Genomic DNA, 12,791 nt, shown 5'->3' on the forward strand with positions numbered 1-12,791 from the left:
ATTCCCTCCTTATTTGTTACTTGTTGCAGTCAGCCAAACAGACATTCTTCATTTAGTAACCAGCAAATGTATTTACAGAGGAGTACTGTCCCCCTGTGTAATGGTGGATTTCATCCTGTATACCTGAGAATAATGGAAAGGTGTCTTTATTAAAGAGTGTGCTCTGAAGCACAATTTGCAAAAGCATTTATAAAAGTTTATTTATAATTGTGTTCTAAATGGTATGCATATGTTTAATAGGCTGGTATCATAATGAAAATATGATTCTTGTTAATACCAAATAATTAAATTTGGTGGGTTTTAGTCTGATTTCATGTTTTAAAGATTGTTTTGGTTTAAGCCAGAACTACCTTATTTATTTATTTATTTATTTTGACTAGCCTGTTTAATATCTGATTGATCTCTGGTTGAGACAGGTAAAGAGAAGATCTAGATGACCTTTTAAGGTATCCTTCAGAGTTTAGCTTTCCATTCTATTATTGTATATCTGTTTTATCTATTATAGTATAACTGTTTTATCTAGATGTATTTTCCGTTTCCTTGTAAATAATGCTATATCTCAAATGCTAGGAAGTTTTAAGGTAGGCATTCTATGTTATTGGTTGCATAAATTAATAATTCCAATAAAACTGAACTAATCTAAGATTTATATTTACAAATACTTCCATTTGTTTACAAATACGTCTCTTATATTTAACAGCATGCATGACCTGCCAGTAAAATTTAAAATCATCCCATGGGTTTCTTGGTCTACAAATGTAGATCAAATCTTCTTGTTGAAAAGTTAGGAAAAAGAGGAAGCATTCCAAAAAGTCTGTAGCCAAAATCATTATTTTATCTATATCTATAAAATTTACATGACTATGTGTAATCAGAACAGTGCAAAACATGGCAACTGGGGACCAAATGACTGATTTCTTTAGAAGAACTTAGAAGAAGGGAAGTAACAATAGGATAAAAGGTTTTGTTTTTGTTTGTTTTATTTCAGCTGTGTGATTCAAAAATGGTGTTGACACCATGTGAAAGGATTTGAGTCCCACAACTGGGAGATCACAAAATATGGAGCTTTTTGAACACAAGACAAGAGCAGTGAATTCACTCTGATTCTCTGACTGCTTATATCTTATATCTTATTATTGTAATCAGTGCCAGGACTTCCTGTACTTAAAACTTTCTTTCACATCCCACATCAAGGGAAGCCAGGAAAAGTTTGGTATTCATATAGCCATGCTACTTCTAGAAATCATTATTCATTTTTCAGTCTGGCTTTGTGGGAGATGGCTGCCATACAGCCTACAAGTGCTGCTGCCTACTGAAATATGGAATATGCATGCGATGAAGAAGCCTAAAATGTGGAGGATGGTCCCCATGGCCACACTACTCTGTGCAGTATGGTAGAGATTTGCGTTCACTACCTTTGCATTAAGGTAACAAAAGACAAGTATTAGCAGCTACCATTAAAAATGTAGTGATATTCTGATGTTCTTTAAGTTCTGTGTTAGAGTGGAACTTCTAAAAGAAGGAAAAAAAAAAAGAAAAAGACTTAAATAATGTGGTCATGTATGTAAACAAGAACAGAAAGTACAAAACTGAGGTCAGTAGTGTTTTCATTTCTCTCTTCTATTTTGACATTTTGGTTAGTGAACTAAGAAATCAATAAAGACTAATTTCATTGGCAATGATTAAGAAGTACATAGGAGGGAACACTCGGGATGTGCGTAGTTGCTTTCAAGGGCACATTGTGCAAAATACACTTATAAAGTGAATTGAATGAATCTTTTTGTCTAATTGGCTCATTTATCAAACATTCTTCAGAATACTAAATGTACAAAAGAAAGTTTGTGGCATTGGATATACAAAAAGTATTTTGTTCATTTATTTTCACACCGTCATAATGAATGCCTCTATGGCAATCTGATCCCTTTCATAAAAATCAGAAATAGTAATAAATGTAACTCATAGTGTCAGTATAATACAAGAATTGTCCTTATAACTCCTTGATAATGAATAATGTTAAAAATTACATGTATTCATTAATCTATTATGTAGCTTCTCTGAAAGAAAAATGCTGATTTTTGCACCTCCTATAGAAGAGTAACTAAGCAGCATCTACAAATGTAGATGGATTAAATTTGGAGTCAGGAACGTGGTTAGACATTGAGCACCAGGCAACAGAAAACACTCAAATTTAGCAGGAGAGAAAAAGAAAAATTTGTTAAATTTCTCAAAGTTAATGAGGAGCCAAATGTGCTTTCAAGGAAAGCATCTGGGCCAACTGATCCTGAGGTATGCAAGACCACCAGGAAGAAATGGTGGGTGATAATAATAGATGACTGTTTTGCAGGGAGGCACTCCAACTTGACCTGTCATTTAGAGAAGTTTTCTGCTTATCAAGGGCCTGGATCCTTGGGGTCCATCCATAAATGGACAGGGGTTGTCCAGTCTGGAGAAGAGGAGGCTCCAGGGAGGACTTATTGTGGCCTTCCAGTACCTAGAGGAGGCATAAAGGAAAGAATTCAGCATGTGTTTGTGGTGAAACGGGGACCCAAGACGAAAAGTGGCAAAAAGATGAGTTATAGTCAAAATATATAGTGTTACAGCCATATATTTCCCTGAGTACTGTAGGTAAGCAAAACTTCAAAAAGCATTAAAGTTAATACAAGCAAGAAATTTTAGAGATAATGTTGTTTCAGTCTTCCTTCTCTCTCAGTCTTTTTTCTCTCCATTTTGTCTTATCTTTTTGATCCTTCCTATTTTGTTTTTATCTGTATTCCCTTGTATGTAACACTAAGACTTTTGATGATTAGATTGTCGAATAGTTCTGGACAATGGCATTCTGTTGAGCAGACTGTCATTTCACATTAAACTAAGCGGTATGTAGGTACAAGGAATATGTTTTGTTACACATTTATTGTGCAACATTACTAAATTATAATGCTGCCTTGACACCTGGGTGTTCCTCTACCATACTGTGTTGGAGCTGAGAGTTGGTCTGGCTATTAATTATAGACTGAATTATTATGTTGGCAAGACCTAAAACCTGTTGAATGGAGTCCAGACAATATTGGTTAATGCATGTCATAATTCTAAACCCGGAACTCAGACTGAGCTGAGCTGTAACACTTATCACTTGAACAATCTCTGAGAACTTCATAAGGTATTCATAACTGTGTTTAACATGGTGTCAGGCTTCATTAATTGATGTCCCCTTGTGGAAAAATGAATCTTTGTTTAGCTAGGAAAAAAATAGACACTTTCTTATGAGTTTTGGAATAGTCAGTCTGCATGGCATTTAGCAACAGAGAAGCAGCATTGCTCAATCTTTATGAGTAAAGTAGGTTGATGTTGAATGATTTTGGGGGAAAATTTCATCAGTATAATCCACTCTCATAAGACTGATGATGTTGGATCTGCCATTTCTGATGCCCTAAAATCTGCTGCCACTAGAATTTCTTTTCTTAATGTCAAGGACTGCTTTGGCAATGGGACAAGGGTCATATTGTGGATCTGAGGAAAAACAATTTTGGTGCCAAAAGAGATGAAACAATTGGTGCATAAGGTCAATTGATGTTCTTGCCAATTGCTGCATGGCATTAGACCCTTCTGAATCTTTCTTTAAAAATCTTCTTTAAGAAATTGGAATACATTAATCCTGTCCTTTACTACCTCAACAGAAAGGATGAGTAGCTTAGAACATATCAAATCTGAAATTATTTTTTTCTTGAAAAACAATCTAAGTTTTTTTGTTTGTTTTTAATGGCATTTCTGCCTTTGAACAAAGCTATATTCTACTTCTATGTCTTTCTAATCTGAGTTGATAGCAATCTCAAGGATTTGTTTTAATTTGCCCTATAAAAGTAATTGAGAATGAGTTATTTTCTGTTCAAACATACTTACTTATGAAGAACAAGTAAAATTGCATTGTCAATAATATAAGAGAAATCAAGCTGTAGAATATTTTCTTTCTTACACTATTATCTAGCACTGAGCGAAAACAGCAAACAATAAATCCTATTGCCATCCCTAAGATATTGCTGTCTTCATGGTAGATGAATTCTGTCTGCTTCATTGGCAGTGCTCTTTCTATAAGTTGGTTTCCTCCTGATTTTGTTTCTTTCACATTCACCTCTACTAAGGTGATACCTACCCAAATTCTTCAATTCCTGTGTGCCTGCTAAGGATCTTACACCAAATCTGTAACATCACCTCATTTAATCTATTTTTAACTTAATATTTGCTATAAGATTCAGTGGTGAATTTGGTAAGACTACAGGAAGAAAATTGGTGGCATAATTAATGAAATTTTATACATTTTCATACACTCTAGACATTGGGTAGAGGACTACCTTCTTATAGGCATCCTTTAGAACATGATCAAGGTTTATCAGGAAGGTCATCTCAGGGCACTAGGTTGTGCAAACATATAGAGTTGATTGTGGGCATACAAAAGGGCAAAATACTATTAGTGATATTTTCAGTTGCTTTGACTGCCAGCTTGTAATGCCAGAATATTCTCAGTGGCTTAGCTTTCTTTAGTCATGGGCACAATACTGAGCCAGAATCAAGCACTCATCTGGAAGTTGGCAGTGGATTTTATTGGCTTGCCCATTTCTTTTGATAAGAAGGGCTTTGTCCCTCAGCATAAGATGTAGTTGACCTTGAGTTGTCAGGAATGCTGAAGAAATGACTGACAAACAGCAATTATGGAGAAACATGTGGTTGTTGCTATTCTTATGCTCTCATCAGGTATTGTTACACATATGAGGTCAGACTGTGAAAGGCAACATTATGGATGAAACAATGAAAAAGAAATAGCATTATTTTCAAACTCTTTATTCATGACTACATATATTTCCTACATGATTTGCCCTTTCCATAGCAGTGACCTCTACTGATAAAAAATATTAACAAAAAGGAAACAATTGATAGCCAATATAGGAAGTTATTCACAAACACTAAGCTAAAAATAGACAAATAATTGTATGAGCTATTGTTGGCATCACAGCAAGTATAAAGTCAGATCTAGTTCTCATATTTACTAGTTTAAGGACTCCCTGCTGAAAACGTACCAGATGCAGGATTTTCTCAAGGTTAAATGTGATTATAGCACACACACATACAATTTGAAGACAGAGATTAAATCAAAAAATAATGAGATCTTTTCAAAAGGTAGTATACTACTGTGATTATCCTCTCTACCTTTAAGATATGCTTGTGTTTTAAGTCTTTATACAGTATATTCATTCAGAAACTGCATTTAAGCTGATATTATGTCATTGAACTTGAAGGTCTGTCCATTTTATTGTATTACCTGCAGAAAATTTAGTTTCATGTAAAGGATCTAAAGTTTACTTCTATGTCAGCAGTCAGAAGTCTCTTCTATTTTTTTTTTTGTTTGTTTGATTGTTATGTTCGTATGTGTTTTTTTGTTTGTTTGTTTTTACTGACTGCTTACACGTCTGAAATGAGATAATAAAAATCACAGGAGGATATTAATGAAATGGAAGCTACTGTAAGAAAATGAAATAGGTATGAATAAGTAACATTCGGTGCTCCATACTGAAAACACATTAGATTGAATTTACTGCTGTCAAAATCAGTGACTTCAAAACTTCAAAATCCTACCGTGAGATGGATATTAAAAAAATGCTTTGTTGTCTTTTTAATATTATGTGTTGATGGTTTAACACAGATGGATAATAAAGGACTGGTTAGATTGCCATAAACACTTTTTTTTTTTTTTTTTTTTTTCCTTGAAGGCTGTGTCTACCCTAGCAATTTATCTTGGTGCAATAAGAAATATTTTATGCAAATTGCCCAATGGTATCCATTTGTCTGATGCTGGTTCAGGTCTCCAAGTAGCTTGATACACAAAAAGAAAATTCCTTTTCAAGAAAACCAATTCAGAAGTCCTGTTTTAAACATGGTACAGTGCTAAAATTAGGCTGCCTTTTCTGTAGGGATTTAAGGGAGAGTATCTGGTAAACCAGTTAAAATTAGGTTGTGCTAAGTTGGTGTCAAATTCATGAAATGGAACTGAATGCATAAACTGATTCAGGGTGTTCGTACAAAAGGTTCATTTTAAATTTAATGTCAAACAAAGCAGATCCTACCATATACTGTACTTGTTCCCAGCTTTGGCTCAGAAAGGACTGAATGCAGTACCCATTCAAAGAGTAACACCACATCATGCTATCCAGAAGTTTTTCACAAGCCTCCCCCAAAACAGTGCTATGCCTTCAAGGCATAACTACAGCTCACTGGAAAGCTGTTTCATTAAAAAATGCTCATTGAAAGATGCAGTTTATTTGAAATGGAAATGTACACAGTTTCATGGATTAGAAGCCAGAAGGGAGTACTGTGATCATCTAGCCTAGCATACTGTACAACAGAGACCTCATGGCTGTCTTCAGTTTCTTCTCATTTGAACTAGGTCATATCTTTCTAAAGATAAAACAAAATTCTACCTTGCATTTTAAAAAGCATACTTCAAGGATGGGAGTATCTTTCAATAAGGTACTCCTTATAGTTAATTATGCTGTTAATTTTAAGTTTTTCTGTCCTCTGTTTCTAGCCCATAGCTCTTGTTATGCCTCTGTCTTTGAGACTGAAATGAGATTTATCTTCTTACGTACAAATTTATAAACTATAATCTAGTTGTACATTATATAAAGGAAGTGAAATATCTTGATTCCCTCACTTTGGGTCATGTTATTGAATGCTTTGATGGTCATATTCTGTATACTTACCTACTTAGCAGCATTTTTTATTTTTGTTTACCCGTGGTTGCAGAAATTGATTGCATTATTTTAATAGCGAAACAACTGATACTAAGTAGTGTCTGTGTTCCTACCTGAGATTCCACTGTCTATACATCCACATTCACATTCTTTCTTGACTGAAATTAATAAGTTTGGAGTTATCCAGATGGTTTAAAACTGCAGGGAGTTCTATGCCTGACAGCTTGTATTGTAAGCTTTTAGGTGTTTGCAGTTTACAGCTCTATTGTCACCTCTGATTACACTAAATCAGATCTGCAATAAGTCTTGCTGAGGGCATTGTTGTATTGTTCCTTGTTCCAAAGTCCTTTTTAGGCCACTAGTTCTGGGAGAGGTTTTCTTTTCAAAAAAACAGAGAATGGAGACTACATTTCTGATTTTCTTAAATGCAGTCTTGCTTCTCTGCTTTTGGTTTACTTAAATAAATCACAGTTTGGGGTTGGCTTATCCAAACAGCAGCCACAGGGGAAAATGGACAAAATAAGGAAGAAGGGGAAGGACTGGTCTGACAATGTAAATGATGGTTGTGTTGCCATATCCATTCTGTGTGAGACTTCAGTGGTTAAAGCATTCAGCCTGATTGTGGGAGATCTTATCTTTCTTCCTTTGCCTCAGGACAAACAAACTTACATTTCCTACTGCCTAAAGGTATGAGAATACTTTCACCAGGTGAACAGGGAGTGATTTTGCTGTCTGACAGTGTGAATATCTAAGTGTTTCATGTAAAGCCAAGCAGATCCTTGAATTCAGCTGTGTACTGGAGAATATCTTGAAACTCCAGGTTAGGAAACTTACCAGCAAATATCATATTTTTATGTTTTTGTTCCTTGTCTTAACTAGAACAAAGAATCACTTTGACCTAAGAGATCTCACCTCTCTTTGGACTATCTTAGCCATGGAGATAGGACTGATGACTTTTTTTTCTTCTGTTTTTCTGATCACTTTAAAAAACCATGGAATTTCTTGATTTTTATTTTAATTTCTTATCATTTGTGTTCTTTCTCTTGGTGAACAGCAAATATTTAAGCATTTTTAAAAGCATAAAAACATTGGGCTATAATTTTTAAACTAAATTTCATGGCTTTTAAACTTCTTTTGAAGTACAAGTGTGCCATCTCTCAGAATTTTCTTTGTAGCTTATGCCAATCATACAGACAGGCAGTGAAGTGAAGATAGAAAATGGATGATGCTTAAGATAGTTACTGTGTATTATGGAAAAAAATATTACCTTTCTAAAAGACAGTATAATGTGCCAATAAAAAATAGGTTTTTGCAAAGGAACAATGTTTCCCAAGGAAGGATGTGACTGGTATGAATATAGACCCAGTAGTGTTAAGGGCCTAATTTTAGTTGTTTACAACGTTCATAAATTTTAGAATTTGAAGCAAAATTTTACCTGATTATGTCTGCCTCAGTTAGCTTGTTATTGCAATTACAACTAAGAAAAAGCCCAGTCATTTCAGGGAATAGAGGAGAGGAGAGGAGAGGAGAGGAGAGGAGAGGAGAGGAGAGGAGAGGAGAGGAGAGGAGAGGAGAGGAGAGGAGAGGAGAGGAGAGGAGAGGAGAGGAGAGGAGAGGAGAGGAGAAAGCTATTTTTACTTTAAATGCCTTATTGCCCTTGTGCTTTGATGGGGGACTACCTTCTACGCCTGCAACATGACTTTGTTCCTCATTCCTCCTTCAACATTTTTTAGCCTTTGAAAAACTGGTTTGTGTGCTCAGTGTAAATGTAGTCAGCAGTGACTTTCTAGAACTTAGTTGTTAATACTCTATCATCAGTAAGCATGCTTGATCCTCATGTAGTTCCTAATGTTAGCAGACAACAAGTGAATATACTTCTTCCCTTTGCATCTCCTACATCCAACAAGAACTTGTGCATCACTCCCAGGCATGCCGTTGTCTCATTGCTGCTGGCACCGTGCCATTCCTGAAGAGCTGCTGAACGCGTTGCGAACTCAGAAAGAAATTCCTTCTTAGTGCAGTTCTGAACTAGAAGAGCAGTGGGGCACTGGAGTTGTGAGTTCCCAATGTGGTTCCCTTCAGTTCCCTTCATTGCTTGCCTCAGCCCAGCTGCTGGTTCCTGGGTAGGCCTGAGACTGATAACAGAGACTGCTGAGACTGGGGCCTAAGAAAAAGAAGAACAAGAAAATACTTTCTGGAAATTGGAGGATGAAATTGAAAGTAATTGGGTAAAAGACTTTTTCTAGAAGTTGGTTTTAGGCTAAGAAACTGGAACTAAGAGATGAGAGGGATGGGTTTCATTTGCTTATGCATCCACTGCACAGATTAATGTGAGGGAGGAACATACTTTCCAGTAGCGTTTCACAGATAATTACAGACAGCAGAGGACTAAAACCATTGAGAACCTTGGTTTCAATTTCAGGCTTTGGAGGAAAGTATATCAATGTGGCATGGACTTTTCTGTCTGGCTCCAGTTTTGGTTTTCCTGGCATCTCCTGTTCCATCCAGTTCACCTTGGCATGTGTCATCCAAGCATTTTTTATCTCTCACTCAAACATGTAGCTTCCCATTATGGCCTATTTCTCATCTTGACTCACAGTCCTAGTCTCTTCATACAAGCAAGCTCCCGATCTTAGTCATATCTCCTTTCAGCTTTGTGCACAGTTCCAGGCTTCCAGCGTAGCCACCCCAGTTCTCTAAATACCCAGTTCCCAGTCTTGTTTGCAGTCATATCGTGTCTCATCTTTTTCTGACCTCTCAGCACATTTCCTTCCCTACCCTCTATGTGTCAGAGGCTTTTTGATCTAGTATAGATACTACATGTATACTAGTGGATGTGTCCATCTTAATCATTTCCTTGTTCCCTTCACCAGTGTTTTCCCAGTTACTCCGAGGTTCTTCCACATCCTTAAGAAGACTTCTTAGTGTCTAGTGTTATTTGGAATGCCCTACCACATCTAGCCTGTAGCTGCTACTCCAGAAGGGCTCAGACTTCCTCCAGTGTGATGTTTGTCAGCCTCAGGTCTCAGATACCTTGGGCATCCAGAGTGTCACTCTGCAGCTATGTTTAAGCAACCAAATTTTAGCTCCATTTTCAAGATGTAAATATTTGATCTTGCATGTGTTTTGATCTGGGAATGGTACTTCCCCAGCATACTCTTCAAGTCTTAAGTGATTTGGAGCTCAGAGATCTCTTGAATTAGGATGATTTTTTTATTAGGGATTTTTATTTTTAATAACCCTTGGTAGACTTTTGTTTCCCTCTACATTTTTCTGATCATTTTAAAGTTAATTTTAGCAACCATGATTCTGTGGCCAAAGATATAATTGAATGACATGTCTGACAAATTATTTTCTTTTTATTTGATTCAAATCTCCTGTTAACTATTTTCCTCTATTGTTTCCTACTGTTTTTTATTGGTAGAGACAGTAAAAAATACTTTCCTGTTCATGTTCTTAATGCTGCTTCTAATATATGGATTTCTGTATGTCCCCTTCTCTTTTCTAGGCTAAAGAACCCTGGACACTCTTTGTACAGAAATTGTGTGGACTTTCATCCCTTGTTTGTCCTTTTCCATACCTTTTCCACTTATACTGCATTCTTTCTGAGGTAGGAAGGGCCACCAGAATTATACACAGTATTCAGACTGGAGCCATGCTATTGATTTATTCTGTGTCGTTATCTTTTTTGTATCCCTCATAGTAATTTGCAGTTTTTCTCTTTGCCTTTTTAGACCTTTAATAACCACGTTACTGATATTTCCAAGGAGTGATCTCTTATAACTTACTGTTGAGTTAGGATATTTCAAAATCTCTGTATATGTAAAGCCAGAGTTATTTTTCCTTTGGACTACCAATTGCTATTTGTCTATGCTGAATTTCATCTGCCTCGTTGTTATGTGGTCACATCATGGTATTTGAAACAACCATTGCCTTTACAATTAAAGTGAGAAAACTGTAATCTTTCACCCCTTTTTCAGATCATTTATGAACTTGTAAAACAGTACAGGTCACAATATACAATCCCAGTGGGACTGCAATTTTCACAGTGAAAACTGACAATGCATTCCTACACAGTTGGTTCCAGGTGGCTCCAGAATGGACTCACTGCCAGCCAAAGCTGGCAAGTGAGTCCAAGCTGATGGTTCTTCTGTGAGAACATATTTAAGATAGGGCAGAAAATACCAGATGGAGGGAGGAGGAGGGAACAAGAAGAGTGAGAAACAACAAAGGGAACCAAGGTCAGAGAAGGAGGAGCAGAAGGAGATGATCCAGGCACTGGAGCATGTTTCCTGCAAGCCCTTGGACGACCTACACCAGAGATGATTTTCCTGACAGGAACTGCAAACCATGGAGAGCCCACACTGGAGCAGAGGAAAAGTATGAGTAGGAAGTAGTGTTCAAAAGAAACTGACCATAACCTGCCCCATCCTCCCTTGTACCACTTAGGGAGATAGAGGAGACTGGAGTGCAGGCATGAAGTTCAGCCTAGAAAAGTGAGGATGAAATGGGTTTTAATGTTTGGTTTTGCTTCTCATACCAGAATTAGTGATTACATTTTTGATTTAGATTAAGTCTGTTTTGCCTACAGCAGTAATTTGTAAGCAATCTCTCTGTCTTTATCTTGACCCATAAGCTTTCTCATTCCTGGGTTTTCTTCCTGATTTTGCTCCACCATCCTGAAGAAGGAGAGTGAGTGAGCAGCTGGGTGGGATTTCAGCTGTTAACCAAGGTTAACCTCATGTGTGACCTTTGCCTTCTACTTGTTACTCACAATTAATTCATGCAGGTATTTCCCTGGATTAAATTGGATTGCAATTTTTCTTTTTCAAGCAATTTTGATAAATGACCTAGTTAGTGCAAACTGGAAATTCAGAAAAAAACTCTCAAGTATATACACACATTTATTCCTTTAGAAATAGTTAATAACCCTGTAAGACATAAGTTTCTGTAACAGAGTTCTCTAGTACATAAGAGTTATTAATTTGTCCACTGGCTCTATTTTGACAATACTAGCACTTTTTTTTTTTTTTTTTTTTTTTTTTTTTTTTTTTTTTAGCATGGACATTGTTCTTACTTGTCTGGTTCTTCACTGGACTACTGTGAAATACCTTTCAAAAATCTATGTCATGGTAGCTACTTTTCAGTCCTGTAGTGCCAGAGGACTGAAGTTAGTTCTGAGTTAGAGGTTTTATAATACATTTATTTGTGTTATTCTTGAATCATTTAGAAACTTTTGGCAAATATTAATTACTAGGCAGGAAATTTCTTACTTTCTGCTTTGATAGTTTTTGTTTGTTTGTTTGTTTTCTTATTTTGTTCCAGAACTTTGAAAACTTTCAGAAACTTTGAGTTTGAGATAGAACCTTTAAAATGTTTAATGCAAAACAAAATTCTGGTAAGCAAAACTCTTCAAGGTCTTCCACAGTGGTTATGGATTTAAAACTTTTTTTTTTTTTCTGTCTTCTTTGAGTGTTCCTTTTACAACTTAATCCTCACAAACCCTTTGTCAGGCTCCCTGCTCCTCATCTAGTTAAAAAGGCATTTATTATTAGATTTGCTGCCTTTTGCAAGTTGCTCTTTGAACTTTTGGACTTCCTTACTGCATTTTTGCACAAATTATCAGAATTTTTGATCATTTTTATTTTACTCATTTGAATATAACTTATTTTCCTGAAAGATAACTTGCTACATGGTCTCCCATGGTTTAGTAACTTTTTCTTCGTCTTCTTGGTCTTTCAGATAGTGCTATGCATTTGGTCTAATACAAGGCCTTTTAACAGTCTCCTTAATGACTGCATGACTATCCTTTTTGGTGTCTCATTTAATTTCTTTTTCATAAACCTAATTTTTATATAGTTTTCTGTTTTGAAGTCAGGCATTGGAGTAACTATTTCATTTTATTTGTTTGTTTATTTTTGCAAGGTGGTTGAATCTAAGTATATGATGATTGACGTCACTGAGCAGATCCTGGAAAGTAATATTGTGAACCACATTGTTTTCCCTGTCCATGGTCAGGGCATGAATTGCTCCTCCTTTTGCAGGTTTTGC

This window comes from Aythya fuligula, chromosome 3 (genome assembly GCF_009819795.1).
Source record: "Aythya fuligula isolate bAytFul2 chromosome 3, bAytFul2.pri, whole genome shotgun sequence".
NCBI classification, from domain to species: domain Eukaryota; kingdom Metazoa; phylum Chordata; class Aves; order Anseriformes; family Anatidae; genus Aythya; species Aythya fuligula.